Source organism: Falco biarmicus, unplaced genomic scaffold (assembly GCF_023638135.1).
Source record: "Falco biarmicus isolate bFalBia1 unplaced genomic scaffold, bFalBia1.pri scaffold_29, whole genome shotgun sequence".
Lineage (NCBI taxonomy): Eukaryota > Metazoa > Chordata > Aves > Falconiformes > Falconidae > Falco > Falco biarmicus.
Window position 1 is genome coordinate 2,661,306 of NW_026611851.1, and position 20,207 is coordinate 2,681,512.

The following is a 20,207-nucleotide window of genomic DNA, read 5'->3' on the forward strand; positions in this document are numbered from 1 at the left end:
TGGGACGGGCTGTGGTGGGTTGTGGTGAGCTGAGACGGGCTGTGGCGAAATTGGACGGGCTGTGGTGGGCTGTGGTGAACTGGGAAGGGCTCTGGTGGTCTGGAATGGGCTGTGGTGGGCTGGGACGGGCCGTGGCGGGCTGCGGTGGGCTGGGACGGGCTGTGGTGGGCTGGGACGGGCTGTGGTGGGCTGGGACAGGCTCTGGTGGGCCGGGACAGACTCTGGTGCGCTGTGGTGGGCTGTGGTGGGCTATGGTGCGCTGTGGTGGGTTGTGGTGAGCTAGAACGGGTTGTGGTGGGCTGGGACGGGCTATAGTGGGCTGGGACGGGATTGTGGTGGGCTGGGACGGGCTCTGATGGTCTGCGGCGGCCGTGGTGGGCTGGGACGGGCTGTGGTGGTCTGGGACGGGCTGGGAAGGGCTGTGGTGGGTTGTGGTGAGCTGGGACGAATTCTGGTGGGCTGGGACGGGCTGTGACGGGCTGTGGTGGGCTGTGGTAAGCTGGGACGGGCTCAGGTGGGTTGGGGCAGGCTGTGGTGCGCTGTGGTTGGCTGGGACGGGCTGTGGTGGGCTGTGGTGGGCTGGGACGGGCTGTGGTGTGCTGGGACGGGCCGTGGTGGGCTGTGGTGCGCCGTGTTTATCTGGGACGAGCTGTGGTGGGCCATGGCAGGCCGTGGTGGGCTGGGACGGGCCGTGGTTTGCCGTGGTGGGCTGGGACGGGCCGTGGTGGGCTGGGACAGGCCGTGGTGGGCTGTGGTGGACTGGGAAGGGCCGTGGTGGGCCGTGGTGTGCTCTGGTGGGCCATGGTGGACCGTGGTTGGCCGTGGTTGGCCGGCACAGGCCGTGGTTAGCCGTGCTGGGCTGAAACAGGCTGGGACAGGCTCTGGTGGGCTGGGACGGGCTGTGGTGGGCTGGAACGGGCCATGGTGGGCTGGGACGGGCTGTGGTGGGCTGTGGTGGGCTGGGACGGGCTGTGGTCATCTGGGACGGGTTGTGGTGAGCTGAGACGGGCCGTGGTTGGCTGAGACGGGCCGTGGTGGGCTGGGACGGGCTGGTACTTGCTGTGGTGGGCTGTTGTGGGCTGTGGTGGTCTGGGACGGGCTGTGGTGGGCTGGGACGGGCTGTGGTGGGCTGGGACGGGCTGTGGTGGGCCGTAGTGGGCTGTGGTGGGCTGGGACGGGCTGTGGTGGTCTGTGACAAGCTCTTCTGGGCTGTGGTGGGCTGGGACGAGCTGTGGTGGGCTCTGGTGGGCTCTGGTGGGCTGGGACGAGCTGTCGTGGGCTGGGACGGGCTGGGACGGGCCGTGGTGGGCTGGGACGGGCCGTGGTGGGCTGGGACGGTTTGGGAAAGGCTGCGGTGGGCTGGGACGGGCTGTGGTGGGTTGTGGTGAGCTGAGACGGGCTGTGGTGAAATTGGACGGGCTGTGGTGGGCTGTGGTGAACTGGGAAGGGCTCTGGTGGTCTGGAATGGGCTGTGGTGGGCTGGGACGGGCCGTGGCGGGCTGCGGTGGGCTGGGACGGGCATTGGTGGGCTGGGACGGGCTGTGGTGGGCTGGGACGGGCTGTGGTGGGCTGAGATGGGATGTGGTGGTCTGGGACAGGCTGTAATGGGCTGGGATGGGCTGGTGTGCGCCTTGGTGGGCTGTGTTGGGCCCGGATGGGCCGTGGTGGGCTGTGGTGGGCCGTGGTGGGCTGGGACGGGCTGCGGTGGGCTGGGACGGGCCGTGGTTGGCTGGGACGAGCAGTGGTGGGCTGTGGTGTGATGGGACGGGCTGTGGTGGGCTGGGATCGGCTGGGATAGGCTGTGGTTGGTTATGGTGTGCTGGGACGGGCTGTGGTGGGCTGGGACGGGCTGTAGTGGGCTGAGGCGGGCTGTGGTGGGCTTCACGGGCTGTGGTGGGCTGTGGTGGTCTGTGGTGGCCTGGGACGTGCTGTGCTGGGCTGGGACGGGCTGTGGTGGGCTGTGGTGGGTTCTGAAGGGCTGTGGTGGGCTGTGGTGGGTTGGGACACGCTGTGGTGGGTAGGGACGGGCTGTGGTGGGCTGTGGTGTGTTGTGACGGGTTGGCACGTGCTGGGACGGGCCGTGGTGGGCTGGGATGGGCTGCGGTGGGCTGTGGTGGGCTGTGGTGGGCTGGGACGGGCTGTGGTGGGTTGGGACGGGCTGGGACGGGCTGGGACGGGCAGTGGTGGGCTGGGACGGGCAGTGGTGGGCTGGGACGGGCTGTGGTGGGCAGGGACGGGCTGTGGTGGGCTGGGACGGGCTGTGGTGGGCTGGGACGGTCTGTGGTGGGCTGGGACGGTCTGGTGTGGGCTGTGGTGTGCTGGGACAGGCTGTGGTGGGCTGTGATGGGCTGTGGTGGGCTGTGGTGTGCTGGGACGGGCTTTGGAGGGTTGGGACGGACTGGGACGGGCTGGGACGGGCAGTGGTGGGCTGGGACGGGCAGTGGTGGGCTGGGACGGGCTGTGGTGGGCTGGGACGGTCTGTGGTGGGCTGGGACGGTCTGTGGTGGGCTGTGGTAAGCTGGGACGGGCTGTGGTGGGCTGTGATGGGCTGTGGTGGGCTGTGGTGTGCTGGGACGGGCTGTGGTGGGCCGGGCCGGGCCGTGGTGGGCTGTGGTGCGCCTTGTTTATCTGGGACGAGCTGTGGTGGGCCATGGCGGGCTGTGGTGGGCTGGGACGGGCCGTGGTTTGCCGTGGTGGGCTGAAACAGGCTGTGGTGACCTGTGTTGGGCTGTGGTGACCGGTGGTGGGCTGTGGTGACCTGTGGTGGGCTGTGGTGTGCTGGGACGGGCTGTGGTGGGCCGGGACGGGCCGTGGTGGGCTGTGGTGCGCCGTGTTTATCTGGGACGAGCTGTGGTGGGCCATGGCGGGCCGTGGTGGGCTGGGACGGGCCGTGGTTTACCGTGGTGGGCTGAAACAGGCTGTGGTGACCTGTGATGGGCAGTGGTGACCGGTGGTGGGCTGTGGTGACCTGTGGTGGGCTGTGGTGGGCTGGGACGGGTTGCAGTGGGCTGGGATAAGCTGTGTTGGGCTGCGACAGGCTGTGGTAGGCTGGGATGAGCTGTGGAGGGTTGGGACGGGCTGTGGAGGGTTGTGGAGGGCTGTGCTGGGCTTGGACAGGCTGTGGTGGGCTGAGATGGGCCGTGGTGGTCCGTGGTGGGCTGGGACGGGCCGTGCTGGGCTAGGACGGGCTGTGGTGAACTGTGGTGGGCTGTGATGGGCCGTGGTGGGCTGGGACGGGCCGTGGTGGGCTGGGACGGGCCGTGGTGGGCTGGGACTGGCCGTGGTGGGCTGGGACAGGCCGTGGTGGGCTGTGGTGGACTGGGAAGGGCCGTGGTGGGCCGTGGTGTGCTCTGGTGGGCCATGGTTGACCGTGGTGGGCTGGGACAGGCCGTGGTTAGCCGTGCTGGGCTGAAACAGGCTGGGACGGGCTCTGGTGGGCTGGGACGGGATGTGGTGGGCTGGGACGGGCCGTGGTGGGCTGTGGTGGGCTGTGGTGGGCTGGGACGGGCTGTGGTCGTCTGGGACGGGTTGTGGTGAGCTGAGACGGGCCGTGGTGGGCTGAGACGGGCCGTGGTGGGCTGGGACGGGCTGGTACTTGCTGTGGTGGGCTGTTACGGGCTGTGGTGAGCTGTGAGAGGCTGTGGTGGTCTGGGACGGGCTGTGGTGGGCTGGGACGGGCTGTGGTGGGCTGGGACGGGCTGTGGTGGTCTGGGACGGGCTGTGGTGGGCCGTAGTGGGCTGTGTTGGGCTTGGACGGGCTGTGGTGGTCTGTGACAAGCTCTTGTGGGCTGTGGTGGGCTGGGACGAGCTGTGGTGGGCTCTGGTGGGCTCTGGTGGGCTGGGACGGACTGTCGTGGGCTGGGACGAGCTGTTGTGGGCTGGGACGGGCTGGGACGGGCCGTGGTGGGCTGGGACGGGCCGTGGTGGGCTGGGACGGGTTGGGATAGGCTGCGGTGGGCTGGGACGGGCTGTGGTGGGTTGTGGTGAGCTGAGACGGGCTGTGGCGAAATTGGACGGGCTGTGGTTGGCTGTGGTGAACTGGGAAGGGCTCTGGTGGTCTGGAATGGGCTGTGGTGGGCTGGGACGGTCTGTGGTGGGCTGTGGTAAGCTGGGACGGGCTGTGGTGGGCTGTGATGGGCTGTGGTGGGCTGTGGTGTGCTGGGACGGGCTGTGGTGGGCCGGGACGGGCCGTGGTGGGCTGTGGTGCGCCTTGTTTATCTGGGACGAGCTGTGGTGGGCCATGGCGGGCTGTGGTGGGCTGGGACGGGCCGTGGTTTGCCGTGGTGGGCTGAAACAGGCTGTGGTGACCTGTGTTGGGCTGTGGTGACCGGTGGTGGGCTGTGGTGACCTGTGGTGGGCTGTGGTGTGCTGGGACGGGCTGTGGTGGGCCGGGACGGGCCGTGGTGGGCTGTGGTGCGCCGTGTTTATCTGGGACGAGCTGTGGTGGGCCATGGCGGGCCGTGGTGGGCTGGGGAGGGCCGTGGTTTACCGTGGTGGGCTGAAACAGGCTGTGGTGACCTGTGATGGGCAGTGGTGACCGGTGGTGGGCTGTGGTGACCTGTGGTGGGCTGTGGTGGGCTGGGACGGGTTGCGGTGGGCTGGGATAAGCTGTGTTGGGCTGCGACGGGCTGTGGTAGGCTGGGATGAGCTGTGGAGGGTTGGGACGGGCTGTGGAGGGTTGTGGAGGGCTGTGCTGGGCTTGGACAGGCTGTGGTGGGCTGAGATGGGCCGTGGTGGTCCGTGGTGGGCTGGGACGGGCCGTGCTGGGCTAGGACGGGCTGTGGTGAACTGTGGTGGGCTGTGATGGGCCGTGGTGGGCTGGGACGGGCCGTGGTGGGCTGGGACGGGCCGTGGTGGGCTGGGACTGGCCGTGGTGGGCTGGGACAGGCCGTGGTGGGCTGTGGTGGACTGGGAAGGGCCGTGGTGGGCCGTGGTGTGCTCTGGTGGGCCATGGTTGACCGTGGTGGGCTGGGACAGGCCGTGGTTAGCCGTGCTGGGCTGAAACAGGCTGGGACGGGCTCTGGTGGGCTGGGACGGGATGTGGTGGGCTGGGACGGGCCGTGGTGGGCTGTGGTGGGCTGTGGTGGGCTGGGACGGGCTGTGGTCGTCTGGGACGGGTTGTGGTGAGCTGAGACGGGCCGTGGTGGGCTGAGACGGGCCGTGGTGGGCTGGGACGGGCTGGTACTTGCTGTGGTGGGCTGTTACGGGCTGTGGTGTGCTGTGAGAGGCTGTGGTGGTCTGGGACGGGCTGTGGTGGGCTGGGACGGGCTGTGGTGGGCTGGGACGGGCTGTGGTGGTCTGGGACGGGCTGTGGTGGGCCGTAGTGGGCTGTGTTGGGCTTGGACGGGCTGTGGTGGTCTGTGACAAGCTCTTGTGGGCTGTGGTGGGCTGGGACGAGCTGTGGTGGGCTCTGGTGGGCTCTGGTGGGCTGGGACGGACTGTCGTGGGCTGGGACGAGCTGTTGTGGGCTGGGACGGGCTGGGACGGGCCGTGGTGGCCTGGGACGGGCCGTGGTGGGCTGGGACGGGTTGGGATAGGCTGCGGTGGGCTGGGACGGGCTGTGGTGGGTTGTGGTGAGCTGAGACGGGCTGTGGCGAAATTGGACGGGCTGTGGTTGGCTGTGGTGAACTGGGAAGGGCTCTGGTGGTCTGGAATGGGCTGTGGTGGGCTGGGACGGGCCGTGGCGGGCTGCGGTGGGCTGGGACGGGCTGTGGTGGGCTGGGACAGGCTCTGGTGGGCCGGGACAGACTCTGGTGCGCTGTGGTGGGCTGTGGTGGGCTATGGTGCGCTGTGGTGGGTTGTGGTGAGCTAGAACGGGTTGTGGTGGGCTGGGACGGGCTATAGTGGGCTGGGACGGGATTGTGGTGGGCTGGGACGGGCTCTGATGGTCTGCGGCGGCCGTGGTGGGCTGGGACGGGCTGTGGTGGGCTGGGACGGGCTGGGAAGGGCTGTGGTGGGTTGTGGTGAGCTGGGACGACCTCTGGTGGGCTGGGACGGGCTGTGACGGGCTGTGGTGGGCTGTGGTAAGCTGGGACGGGCTCAGGTGGGTTGGGGCAGGCTGTGGTGCGCTGTGGTTGGCTGGGACGGGCTGTGGTGGGCGGGGACGGGCTTTGGTGGGTTAGTGGTGGGCTGGGACGACCTCTTGTGGTCTGGGACGGGCTGTGGTGGGCTGTGGTGAGCTGGGACGGGCTCTGGTGGGTTGGCACGGGGCGTGGTGGGCTGTGGTGGGCTGGGACGGGCTGTGGTGGGCTGGGACGGGCTCTGGTGCTCTGTGGTGGGCTGGGACGTGCCGTGGTGGACCGTGGTGGGCTTGGATGGGCCGTGGTGGGCTTGGATGGGCCGTGGTGGGCTGTGGTCGGCCGTGGTGGGCTGTGGTGGGCTGTGGTCGGTTGTGGTGGGCTGGGACGGGCTGTGGTGGGCTGAGATGGGATGTGGTGGTCTGGGACAGGCTGTAATGGGCTGGGATGGGCTGTGGTGCGCCTTGGTGGGCTGTGTTGGGCCCGGATGGGCCGTGGTGGGCTGTGGTGGGCTGGGACGGGCTGTGGTGGGCTGGGACGGGCCGTGGTTGGCTGGGACGGGCTGTGGTGGGCTGTGGTGTGATGGGACGGGCTGTGGTGGGCTGGGATCGGCTGGGATAGGCTGTCGTTGGTTATGGTGGGCTGGGAAGAGCTGTGGTGGTCTGGGACAAGCTGTGGTGGGCTGTGGTGGGCTGGGACGGGCTGTGGTGGGCTGGGACGGGCCGTGGTTGGCTGGGACGGGCTGTGGTGGGCTGTGGTGTGATGGGACGGGCTGTGGTGGGCTGGGATCGGCTGGGATAGGCTGTGGTTGGTTATGGTGGGCTGGGAAGAGCTGTGGTGGTCTGGGACAAGCTGTGGTGGGCTGTGGTGGGCTGGGACGGGCTGTGGTGGGCTGGGACGGGCTGTAGTGGGCTGAGGCGGGCTGTGGTGGGCTCCACGGGCTGTGGTGGGCTGTGGTGGTCTGTGATGGCCTGGGACGGGCTGTGGTGGGCTGGGACGGGCTGTGGTGGGCTGTGGTGGGCTGTGGTGGGTTGGGACACGCTATGGTGGGTAGGGACGGGCTGTGGTGGGCTGTGGTGTGTTGTGACGGGTTGGCACGGGCTGGGACGGGCCGTGGTGGGCTGGGATGGGCTGCGGTGGGCTGTGGTGGGCTGTGGTGGGCTGGGACGGGCTGTGGTGGGTTGGGACGGGCTGGGACGGGCTGGGACGGGCAGTGGTGGACTGGGACGGGCTGGGAGGGGCTGGGACGGTCTGTGGTGGGCTGGGACAGTCTGGTGTGGGCTGTGGTAAGCTGGGACGGGCTGTGGTGGGCTGTGATGGGCTGTGGTGGGCTGTGGTGTGCTGGGACGGGCTTTGGAGGGTTGGGACGGGCTGGGACGGGCTGGGACGGGTAGTGGTGGGCTGGGACGGGCTGTGGTGGGCTGGGAAGGGCTGTGGTGGGCTGGGACGGTCTGTGGTGGGCTGTGGTAAGCTGGGACGGGCTGTGGTGGGCTGTGATGGGCTGTGGTGGGCTGTGGTGTGCTGGGACGGGCTGTGGTGGGCCGGGCCGGGCCGTGGTGGGCTGTGGTGCGCCGTGTTTATCTGGGACGAGCTGTGGTGGGCCATGGCGGGTCGTGGTGGGCTGGGACGGGCCGTGGTTTGCCGTGGTGGGCTGAAACAGGCTGTGGTGACCTGTGGTGGGCTGTGGTGACCTGTGGTGGGCTGTGGTGTGCTGGGACGGGCTGTGGTGGGCCGGGACGGGCCGTGGTGGGCTGTGGTGCGCCGTGTTTATCTGGGACGAGCTGTGGTGGGCCATGGCGGGCCGTGGTGGGCTGGGACGGGCCGTGGTTTACCGTGGTGGGCTGAAACAGGCTGTGGTGACCTGTGTTGGGCTGTGGTGACCGGTGGTGGGCTGTGGTGACCTGTGGTGGGCTGTGGTGGGCTGGGACGGGTTTCGGTGGGCTGGGATAAGCTGTGTTGTGCTGCGACGGGCTGTGGTAGGCTGGGATGAGCTGTGGAGGGTTGGGACGGGCTGTGGAGGGTTGTGGAGGGCTGTGCTGGGCTTGGACAGGCTGTGGTGGGCTGAGATGGGCCGTGGTGGTCCGTGGTGGGCTGGGACGGGCCGTGCTGGGCTAGGACGGGCTGTGGTGAACTGTGGTGGGCTGTGATGGGCCGTGGTGGGCTGGGACGGGCCGTGGTGGGCTGGGGTGGGCCGTGGTGGGCTGGGACGGGCCGTGGTGGGCTGGGACAGGCCGTGGTGGGCTGTGGTGGACTGGGAAGGGCCGTGGTGGGCCGTGGTGTGCTCTGGTGGGCCATGGTGGACCGTGGTGGGCCGGGACAGGCCGTGGTTAGCCGTGCTGGGCTGAAACAGGCTGGGACGGGCTCTGATGGGCTGGGACGGGATGTGGTGGGCTGGGACGGGCCGTGGTGGGCTGGGACGGGCTGTGGTGGGCTGTGGTGGGCTGGGACGGGCTGTGGTCGTCTGGGACGGGTTGTGGTGAGCTGAGACAAGCCGTGGTGGGCTGGGACGGGCCGTGGTGGGCTGTGGTGGGCTGGTACTTGCTGTGGTGGGCTGTTACGGGCTGTGGTGTGCTGTGAGAGGCTGTGGTGGTCTGGGACGGGCTGTGGTGGGCTGGGACGGGCTGTGGTGGGCCGTAGTGGGCTGTGTTGGGCTTGGACGGACTGTGGTGGTCTGTGACAAGCTCTTGTGGGCTGTGGTGGGCTGGGACGAGCTGTGGTGGGCTCTGGTGGGCTCTGGTGGGCTGGGACGGACTGTCGTGGGCTGGGACGAGCTGTTGTGGGCTGGGACGGGCTGGGACGGGCCGTGGTGGGCTGGGACGGGCCGTGGTGGGCTGGGACGGGTTGGGATAGGCTGCGGTGGGCTGGGACGGGCTGTGGTGGGTTGTGGTGAGATTGGACGGGCTGTGGTGGGCTGTGGTGAACTGGGAAGGGCTCTGGTGGTCTGGAATGGGCTGTGGTGGGCTGGGACGGGCCGTGGCGGGCTGCGGTGGGCTGGGACGGGCTGTGGTGGGCTGGGACAGGCTCTGGTGGGCCGGGACAGACTCTGGTGCGCTGTGGTGGGCTATGGTGCGCTGTGGTGGGTTGTGGTGAGCTAGAACGGGTTGTGGTGGGCTGGGACGGGCTATAGTGGGCTGGGACGGGATTGTGGTGGGCTGGGACGGGCTCTGATGGTCTGCGGCGGCCGTGGTGGGCTGGGACGGGCTGTGGTGGGCTGTGGTGAGCTGGGACGGGCTCTGGTGGGTTGGCACGGGGCGTGGTGAGCTGTGGTGGGCTGGGACGGGCTGTGGTGGGCTGGGACGGGCTCTGGTGGTCTGGGACATACTGTGGTAGGCTGGGACGGGCTGGGACAAGCTGTGGTGCTCTGTGGTGGGCTGGGACGTGCCGTGGTGGACCGTGGTGGGCTTGGATGGGCCGTGGTGGGCTTGGATGGGCCGTGGTGGGCTTGGATGGGCCGTGGTGGGCTGTGGTCGGCCGTGTTGGGTTGTGGTGGGCTGTGGTCGGTTGTGGTGGGCTGGGACGGGCTGTGGTGGGCTGAGATGGGATGTGGTGGTCTGGGACAGGCTGTAATGGGCTGGGATGGGCTGTGGTGCGCCTTGGTGGGCTGTGTTGGGCCCGGATGGGCCGTGGTGGGCTGTGGTGGGCCGTGGTGGGCTGGGACGGGCTGTGGTGGGCTGGGACGGGCCGTGGTTGGCTGGGACGGGCTGTGGTGGGCTGTAGTGTGATGGGACGGGCTGTGGTGGGCTGGGATCGGCTGGGATAGGCTGTGGTTGGTTATGGTGGGCGGGAAGAGCTGTGGAGGTCTGGGAGAAGCTGTGGTGGGCTGTGGTGGGCTGGGACGGGCTGTAGTGGGCTGAGGCGGGCTGTGGTGGGCTTCACGGGCTGTGGTGGGCTGTGGTGGTCTGTGGTGGCCTGGGACGTGCTGTGCTGGGCTGGGACGGGCTGTGGTGGGCTGTGGTGGGTTCTGAAGGGCTGTGGTGGGCTGTGGTAGGTTGGGACACGCTGTGGTGGATAGGGACGGGCTGTGGTGGGCTGTGGTGTGTTGTGACGGGTTGGCACGGGCTGGGACGGGCCGTGGTGGGCTGGGATGGGCTGCGGTGGGCTGTGGTGGGCTGTGGTGGGCTGGGACGGGCTGTGGTGGGTTGGGACGGGCTGGGACGGGCTGGGACGGGCAGTGGTGGGCTGGGACGGGCAGTGGTGGGCTGGGACGGGCTGTGGTGGGCTGGGACGGGCTGTGGTGGGCTGGGACGGTCTGTGGTGGGCTGGGACAGTCTGGTGTGGGCTGTGGTAAGCTGGGACGGGCTGTGGTGGGCTGTGATGGGCTGTGGTGGGCTGTGGTAAGCTGGGACGGGCTTTAGAGGGTTGGGACGGGCTGGGACGGGCTGGGACGGGCTGTGGTGGGCCAGGCCGGGCCGTGGTGGGCTGTGGTGCGCCGTTTTTATCTGGGACGAGCTGTGGTGGGCCATGGCGGGCCGTGGTGGGCTGGGACGGGCCGTGGTTTGCCGTGGTGGGCTGAAACAGGCTGTGGTGACCTGTGGTGGGCTGTGGTGACCGGTGGTGGGCTGTGGTGACCTGTGGTGGGCTGTGGTGTGCTGGGACGGGCTGTGGTGGGCCGTAGTGGGCTGTGTTGGGCTTGGACGGGCTGTGGTGGTCTGTGACAAGCTCTTGTGGGCTGTGGTGGGCTGGGACGAGCTGTGGTGGGCTCTGGAGGGCTCTGGTGGGCTGGGACGGACTGTCGTGGGCTGGGACGAGCTGTCGTGGGCTGGGACGGGCTGGGACGGGCCGTGGTGGGCTGGGACGGGCCGTGGTGGGCTGGGACGGGTTGGGATAGGCTGCGGTGGGCTGAGATGGGCCGTGGTGGTCCGTGGTGGGCTGGGACGGGCCGTGGTGGGCTAGGACGGGCTGTGGTGGGCTGTGGTGAACTGGTAAGGGCTCTGGTGGTCTGGAATGGGCTGTGGTGGGCTGGGACGGGCCGTGGCGGGCTGCGATGGGCTGGGACGGGCTGTGGTGGGCTGGGACAGGCTCTGGTGGGCCGGGACAGACTCTGGTGCGCTGTGGTGGGCTGTGGTGGGCTATGGTGCGCTGTGGTGGGTTGTGGTGAGTTAGAACGGGTTGTGGTGGGCTGGGACGGGCTGGAACGGGCTGTGGTGGGCTGGGACGGGCAGTGGTGGGCTGGGACAGGCAGTGGTGGGCTGGGACGGTCTGTGGTGGGCTGGGACGGTCTGTGGTGGGCTGTGGTAAGCTGGGACGGGCTGTGGTGGGCTGTGATGGGCTGTGGTGGGCTGTGGTGTGCTGGGACGGGTTGCGGTGGGCTGGGACGGGCTGCGGTGGGTTGGGATAAGCTGTGTTGGGCTGTGACGGGCTGTGGTAGGCTGGGATGAGCTGTGGAGGGTTGGGACGGGCTGTGGAGGGTTGTGGTGGGCTGTGCTGGGCTTGGACAGGCTGTGGTGGGCTGAGATGGGCCGTGGTGGTCCGTGGTGGGCTGGGACGGGCCGTGCTGGGCTAGGACGGGCTGTGGTGAACTGTGGTGGGCTGTGATGGGCCGTGGTGGGCTGGGACGGGCCGTGGTGGCCTGGGACGGGCCGTGGTGGGCTGGGACGGGCCGTGGTGGGCTGGGACGGGCCGTGGTGGGTTGTGGTGAGCTGAGACGGGCTGTGGTGAAATTGGACGGGCTGTGGTGGTCTGTGGTGTGCTGGGACATGCTGTGGTGAACTGGGAAGGGCTCTGGTGGTCTGGAATGGGCTGTGGTGGGCTGGGACGGGCCGTGGTGGGCTGCGGTTGGCTGGGACGGGCTGTGGTGGGCCGGGACAGGCTCTGGTGCGCTTTGGTGGGCTGTGGTGTGCTATGGTGCGCTGTGGTGGGTTGTGGTGAGCTAGAACGGGTTGTGGTGGGCTGGGACGGGCTATAGTGGGCTGGGACGGGATTGTGGTGAGCTGGGACGGGCTCTGATGGTCTGCGGCGGCCGTGGTGGGCTGGGACGGGCTGTGGTGGGCTGGGACGGGCTGGGAAGGGCTGTGGTGGGTTGTGGTGAGCTGGGACGACCTCTGGTGGGCTGGGACGGGCTGTGACGGGCTGTGGTGGGCTGGGACGGGCTCTGGTGGGTTGGCACGGGGCGTGGTGGGCTGTGGTGGGCTGGGACGGGCTGTGGTGGGCGGGGACGAGCTTTGGTGGGTTAGTGGTGGGCTGGGACGACCTCTTGTGGTCTGGGACGGGCTGTGGTGGGCTGTCATGAGCTGGGACGGGCTCTGGTGGGTTGGCACGGGGCGTGGTGGGCTGTGGTGGGCTGGGACGGGCTGTGGTGGGCTGGGACGGGCTCTGGTGGTCTGGGACATACTGTGGTGGGCTGGGACGGGCTGTGGTGCTCTGTGGTGGGCTGGGACGTGCCGTGGTGGACCGTGGTAGGCTGGGATGGGCCGTGGTGGGCTTGGATGGGCCGTGGTGGGCTGTGGTCTGCCGTGGTGGGCTGTGGTCGGCTGTGGTGGGCTGTGGTGGGCTGTGGTCGGTTGTGGTGGGCTGGGACGGGCTGTGGTGGGCTGAGATGGGATGTGGTGGTCTGGGACAGGCTGTAATGGGCTGGGATGGGCTGTGGTGCGCCTTGGTGGGCTGTTTTGGGCCCGGATGGGCCGTGGTGGGCTGTGGTGGGCCGTGGTGGGCTGGGACGGGCTGTGGTGGGCTGGGACGGGCCGTGGTTGGCTGGGACGGGCTGTGGTGGGCTGTGGTGTGATGGGACGGGCTGTGGTGGGCTGGGATCGGCTGGGATAGGCTGTGGTTGGTTATGGTGGGCTGGGAAGAGCTGTGGTGGTCTGGGACAAGCTGTGGTGGGCTGTGGTGGGCTGGGACGGGCAGTGGTGGGCTGGGACGGGCAGTGGTGGGCTGGGACGGGCAGTGGTGGGCTGGGACGGGCTGTGGTGGGCTGGGACGGGCTGTGGTGGCCTGGGACGGGCTGTGGTGGGCTGTGGTAAGCTGGGACGGGCTGTGGTGGGCTGTGATGGGCTGTGGTGGGCTGTGGTGTGCTGGGACGGGTTGCGGTGGGCTGGGACGGGTTTCGGTGGGCTAGGACGGGCTGCGGTGGGCTGGGACGGGCAATGGTGGGCTCTTACGGGCTGTGGTGGGCTGTGGAGGGCTGTGGTGGGCTGGCACGGGCTGTGGTGGGCCGTAGTGGGCTGTGGTGGGCTGGGACGGGCTGTGGTGCTCTGTGACAAGCTCTTGTGGGCTGTGGTGGGCTGGGACGAGCTGTGGTGGGCTCTGGTGGGCTCTGGTGGGCTGGGACGGACTGTCGTGGGCTGGGACGGGCTGTCGTGGGCTGGGACAGGCTGGGACGGGCCGTGGCGGGCTGCGGTGTGCTGGGACGGGCTGTGGTGGGCTGGGACAGGCTCTGGTGGGCCGGGACAGACTCTGGTGCGCTGTCGTGGGCTGTGGTGGGCTATGGTGCGCTGTGGTGGGTTTTGGTGAGCTAGAACGGGTTGTGGTGGGCTGGGACGGTCTGGTGTGGGCTGTGGTCAGCTGGGACGGGCTGTGGTGGGCTGTGATGGGCTGTGGTGGGCTGTGGTGTGCTGGGACGGGCTTTGGAGGGTTGGGACGGGCTGGGACGGGCTGGGACGGGCAGTGGTGGGCTGGGACGGGCTGTGGTGGGCTGTGGTAAGCTGGGACGGGCTGTGGTGGGCTGGGACGGTCTGTGGTGGGCTGTGGTAAGCTGGGACGGGCTGTGGTGGGCCCGGACGAGCCGTGGTGGGCTGTGGTGCGCCTTGTTTAGCTGGGACGAGCTGTGGTGGGCCATGGCGGGCCGTGGTGGGCTGGGACGGGCCGTGGTTTGCCGTGGTGGGCTGAAACAGGCTGTGGTGACCTGTGGTGGGCTGTGGTGACCGGTGGTGGGCTGTGGTGACCGGTGGTGGGCTGTGGTGGGCTGGGACGGGTTGCGGTGGGCTGGGACGGGTTTCGGTGGGCTGGTACGGGCTGCGGTGGGCTGGGACGGGCTGTGGTGGGCTGGGATAAGCTGTGTTGTGCTGCGACGGGCTGTGGTAGGCTGGGATGAGCTGTGGAGGGTTGGGACGGGCTGTGGAGGGTTGTGGAGGGCTGGCTGGGCTTGGACAGGCTGTGGTGGGCTGAGATGGGCCGTGGTGGTCCGTGGTGGGCTGGGACGGGCCGTGCTGGGCTAGGACGGGCTGTGGTGAACTGCGGTGGGCTGTGATGGGCCGTGGTGGGCTGGGACGGGCCGTGGTGGGCTGGGACGGGCCGTGGTGGGCTGTGACGGTCCGTGGTGGGCTGGGACAGGCTGTGGTGGGCTGTGGTGGACTGGGAAGGGCCGTGGTGGGCCGTGGTGTGCTCTGGTGGGCCATGGTGGACCGTGGTTGGCCGTGGTGGGCTGGGACAGGCCGTGGTTAGCCGTGCTGGGCTGAAACAGGCTGGGACGGGCTCTGGTAGGCTGGGACGGGCTGTGGTGGGCTGGGACGGGCCGTGGTGGGCTGCGACGGGCTGTGGTGGGCTGTGGTGGGCTGGGACGGGCTGTGGTCGTCTGGGACGGGTTGTGGTGAGCTGAGACGGGCCGTGGCGGGCTGAGACGGGCCGTGGTGGGCTGGGACGGGCTGGTACTTGCTGTGGTGGGCTGTTACGGGTTGTGATGTGCTGTGAGAGGCTGTGGTGGTCTGGGACGAGCTGGGACGGGCTGTGGTGGGCTGGGACGGGCTGTGGAGAGCTGGGACGGGCTGTGGTGGGCTGGGACGGGCTGTGGTGGGCTGGGACGGGCTGTGGTGGGCCGTAGTGGGCTGTGGTGGGCTGGGACGGGCTGTGGTGGTCTGTGACAAGCTCTTGTGGGCTGTGGTGGGCTGGGACGAGCTGTGGTGGGCTCTGGTGGGCTCTGGTGGGCTGGGACGGGCTATCGTGGGCTGGGACGGGCTGGGACGGGCTGTGGTGGCCTGGGACGGGCCGTGGTGGGCTGGGACGGGCTGTGGTGGGCTGTGGTGGGCTGGGACGGGCTGTGGTCGTCTGGGACGGGTTGTGGTGAGCTGAGACGGGCCGTGGTGGGCTGAGACGGGCCGTGGTGGGCTGAGACGGGCCGTGGTGGGCTGTTACGGGCTGGTACTTGCTGTGGTGGGCTGTTACGGGCTGTGGTGGGCTGGGACGGGCTGTGGTGGGCTGTAGTGGGCTGTGGTTGGCTGGGACGGACTGTCGTGGGCTGGGATGGGCTGTCGTGGGCTGGGACGGGCTGGGACGGGCCGTGGTGGGCTGGGATGGGCCGTGGTGGGCTGGGGTAAGCTGGGACGGGCTGTGGCGGGCTGTGATGGGCTGTGGTGGGCTGTGGTGTGCTGGGACGGGCTGTGGTGGGCCGGGACGGGCCGTGGTGGGCTGTGGTGCGCCATGTTTATCTGGGACGAGCTGTGGTGGGCCATGGCGGGCCGTGGTGTGCTGGGACATGCTGTGGTGGGCTGGGACATGCTGTGGTGGGCTGGGACGGGCTGTGGTGTGCCGGGACGGGCCGTGGTGGGCTGGGATGGGCCGTGGTGGGCTGGGACGGGCCGTGGTGGGCTGGGACGGGTTGGGATAGGCTGCGGTGTGTTGGGACGGGCTGTGGTGGGTTGTGGTGAGCTGAGACGGGCTGTGGTAAAATTGGACGGGCTGTGGTGGGCTGTGGTGTGCTGGCACGTGCTGTGGTGAACTGGGAAGGGCTCTGGTGGTCTGGAATGGGCTGTGGTGGGCTGGGACGGGCCGTGGCGGGCTGCGGTGGGCTGGGACGGGCTGTGGTGGGCTGGGACAGGCTCTGGTGCGCTGTGGTGGGCTGTGGTGTGCTATGGTGCGCTGTGGTGGGTTGTGGTGAGCTAGTACGGGTTGTGGTGGGCTGGGACGGGCTATAGTGGGCTGGGACGGGATTGTGGTGGGCTGGGACGGGCTCTGATGGTCTGCGGCGGCCGTGGTGGGCTGGGACGGGCTGTGGTGGGCTGGGACGGGCTGGGAAGGGCTGTGGTGGGTTGTGGTGAGCTGGGATGACCTCTGGTGGGCTGGGACGGGCTGTGACGGGCTGTGGTGGGCTGTGGTGTGCTGGCACATGCTGTGGTGAACTGGGAAGGGCTCTGGTGGTCTGGAATGGGCTGTGGTGGGCTGGGACGGGCCGTGGCGGGCTGCGGTGGGCTGGGACGGGCTGTGGTGGGCTGGGACAGGCTCTGGTGCGCTGTGGTGGGCTGTGGTGTGCTATGGTGCGCTGTGGTGGGTTGTGGTGAGCTAGAACGGGTTGTGGTGGGCTGGGACGGGCTATAGTGGGCTGGGACGGGATTGTGGTGGGCTGGGACGGGCTCTGATGGTCTGCGGCGGCCGTGGTGGGCTGGGACGGGCTGTGGTGGGCTGGGACGGGCTGGGAAGGGCTGTGGTGGGTTGTGGTGAGCTGGGATGACCTCTGGTGGGCTGGGATGGGCTGTGACGGGCTGTGGTGGGCTGTGACGGGCTCTGGTGGGTTGGCACGGGGCGTGGTGGGCTGTGGTGGGCTGGGATGGGCTGTAGTGGGCTGAGGCGGGCTGTGGTGGTCTGTGATGGCCTGGGACGGGCTGTGGTGGGCTGTGGTGGGTTCTGAAGGGCTGTGCTGGTCTGTGGTGGGTTGGGACACGCTGTGGTGGGTAGGGACGGGCTTTGGTGGGCTGTGGTGTGTTGTGACGGGTTAGGACGAGCTGGGACGGGCCGTGGTGGGCTGGGATGGGCTGCAGTGGGCTGTGGTGGGCTGGGACAGGCTGTGGTGAGCTGAGACGGGCTCTGGAGGGCTGTGGTGGGCTGGGACGGGCTGTGGTGAACTGTGGTGGGCCGTGGTGGGCTTTCGTGGGCTGTGGTGGGCTGGGACGGGCTGCGGTGGGCGAGGACGGGCTGGGACGGGCTGTGGTGGGTTGTGGAGAGCTGTGACGGGCTGTGGTGGGCTGCGACGGGCTGGGAGGGGCTGGGACGGGCTGTGGTGGTCTGGGACGGGCTGTGTTGGGCGGGGACGGGCTGTGGTGGGCTGGAACGGACTGTGGTGGTCCTGGACGGGCTCTGGTGGGCTGTGGTGGGCTGGGATGGGCTGTGGTGAGCTGGGACGGGCTGGGACGGGCTGTGGGTGGCTGGGACGGGCTGTGGTGGGCTGGGACTTGCTGTGGTGTGCTGTGGTTTGTCCATCAAACAGCTTCTCTGTTTTTCTGTCTCTCAGGCCAACAGTTTTACCGTCTCCTCGGTCTCTGCCCCCTCTTGGCTTCATCGTTTCATTATTAGAAAGAAAGGACAGAACCTGGCCAAAATAACTCAGCAGATGCCAAAGGATCTTGGCAAATTCTGAAGAGATTCATTGTCCTTCACCTCAAGGTTCACATCAAATTCACTGGAGGAGAGGATAACATCACTTTGGAAGGACCTACAGAAGATGTGCATGTGGCTCAGGAACAGATTGAAGCCGTGCTCAAGGAACTGGTGAGCTGCAGTTACTAGTTCCAGTAAGAAACTGGGGGAAGAAGGGGCAACAGAGCAGAGGTGATGAGGTGTTTGTCACATCCATAGGATGTCTTGGCATGCTTAATCGAACTTGCAGGAGACAAATTGTGTGGCAGGTGGATGACACCCCTTGGTCATCCATAGCATCCTTGAAAAGTCAGCATTAATTTTTTTGGTGCGGAGAAGGAAGGATTCTCTTGGTTATAGCTGGAGAGGCATAGAAGTGAGTCTTTTCGATGTTTCATGAGCACAATGCTCTCTTCTCAAAGCAGAGGAATGCTTGTGCTCTGCTTAAGAGCAGAAGTGCTTGTAGCTGACCGCTGGTGAGTCAGTGCCAATACTGGCAGGAGGCAGTTACTTAGGGCACGAGACAGAAGCGGTGGCCTGTCCTACCTGGCCCTATATAATATAATATATAATAGTGGACATACATACATATATAGATATAGATATAAAAATATAATTCTTTTTAGATCCACGGGATGGATTACGCAATAATCAAGGCTGACCACCAATTCCACCGACACCTCATTGGCAAGAACGCAGCTAAACGGTAAGTGGAGTGCCTTTCTAGTCCTTCCCATGCTCACACTCTTCGTGTTTAGTAGATGGTATCAGGGGCTCTGTAGCTCACCCAGTGTGCTGTCTCCATCACGTTTCCTCTGCTTTCCTGGAGTGGTGGTGGTACAAGGAGAGAAATGGGCCGTGAGGCCTTGCGATGGCTTTAACGTGTGAAAGTACCTTGGGAGCCTGAACAGTAGTGGAATTACTTCTCTGTGCGAATGACATTTTAGCAGCCAGTTGTGGGTGGTGGAAATGTGCTTGGTGAGCTTCTCCCTGTAGAGGAATGAAGGCGGTGGGTTGATTAGCATTGATAACACGGAGCTGTGGCCTTGCCTCAGAGGCAGTGGGTTGATTGACATGGACGACGTGCAGGTGTAGCTGGTTCCCGCTAAGGGGTTAAATAGCCCTGTGGCTTGTGGGAGAGGGTGTCAGCTGGAGGAGGAGCAGTGTGGTCTGGCCTCTGGAGGAAGGTGCTACAGCACCGGCAGTAGAATATGGCCAACGGTAAAGCCTTGTTGCGGTCTGCTAGTTTGATAGCACTGCAACGTGACCCCAGCCAAGAGTTTGGGGTAGAAAGGAACGATTGTCCTCTGCTCTAAATGTGATACTGTTTGGGGAAGAAACACGCCTCGCTCTGACAAGGGAACAATGGGCTCTGTAGATGCCACGGTATTTACTTGGACAGGCTCTCGTGTGGCACAGGTCTGCTCTCACTGAACTCCAGGGGGAAGAGGCAATTTCCCCTGTCTCAACCCTACCCCGCTGAGCCCTTCCCAGAGGCGGCTTTACTTCTTCAACAGCCTCTGAGCAGTGATAATCCAGGTGCCTTGCTTCCAGGTCTTTGCCTAGCAGATGGCGTCACCACAGTCCTTGCCTCGAAGTTAACAGGATGAAGGATCTGTACAAGGTGTCTGTGCGCATTCCCCCGGACAACGAGAAGAGCAACCCGATCAGAATGGAAGGAGACCCACAGGGGGTCCCACAGGCCAAGAAAGAGCTGCTGGAACTCGCTTCCCGTATGGTGAGTGGGTAGGACGTGATGTTTGGGAGACTGCAGGGTTTGCGCTCTCGTGTTCCCTTGTAACCTTCTGGTGCGAGTGTGTGCCCCTTGCCCACCGAGCACTTGGATCTCATGACAAGTGCAAGTTCCTCTTCACAAATGTCTTCCCCTGTTCCCTCGGGTAGCCTTTCTCTGTCAACGCAGAGTGAATTTGGTCTGGAGAAAAGAGGGACAGTGCTGGCAAGTAAACCGTCGGGCAGCAAACCGCTAAGTCAAAGTAGATGGCTCTCCGGCTGAACACTCAGTGTGCCCTCTGTTCCCATCAGGAAAATGAACACGCTGCGGACCTAATCGTTGAGCAGAAATTCCACCGGACCATCATTGGGCAGAAGGCTGAGCGGGTCTGGGAAATCCGGGAGCAATTCCCAGAGGTAAGGCTTTGTAGGAGAGGAGGAATCCAGAGGGGTTCTTTCCTACATGGGTAGTAGGCCTGTCGTCACAGAAGTCGTAACTTTAGTGGCTCTGTAGCGCAAGTGTCTGAGAAGATAGTTCTTTTAGCCAGAGGCCGCTAACACGGTTCCCCGTTTCTGAATGGGAAAAGGGCATGAGTAGGATCCCCCCAACCTTTGCATGTGTCTGACACAAGGGTTCTTGCTTTTGCTTGAGCTAACTAGAAATGACCGCTCCTGCAGGTTATCATCGGCTTCCCAGACCCTGCACACAAGAGTGACATCGTCCAACTCCGAGGTCCCAAAAACGAGGTGGAGAAGTGCACCGAGTACATGCAAAAGATGGTGGCAGACCTGGTAAGGAGGTCTTCTGCCTGCTCTTCCCTCCTCCGTGACTGGATAACCCTGGGGCAAAGCAGAGCTCTACTGGCTTGGGTAGAGCTAAAACACCTCAAGAGGAGGGAGCTGTCAGCTCTGTTTTGGCTGAATGGAGGCAGGGGGATAGTACCTGTTATGGGAAGGCTATAGGGGAACGTCCTTGCCTTTGTTTAGTCTTACAAAAGTCCCTCGTATAGAGAACTTCCTTGGGTCTAAGCCTGTTTTCAAAAGCTCGTTTATCAGAGCTCCTGAAGTCGGGCCTCCCTTGCCACGACAGTGTAAACTTCAGGTCTCCCTTCCTTTCTCCCTTAGGTTGAAAACAGCTTTTCTATTTCTGTCCCCATCTGCAAACAGTTCCACAAGAAC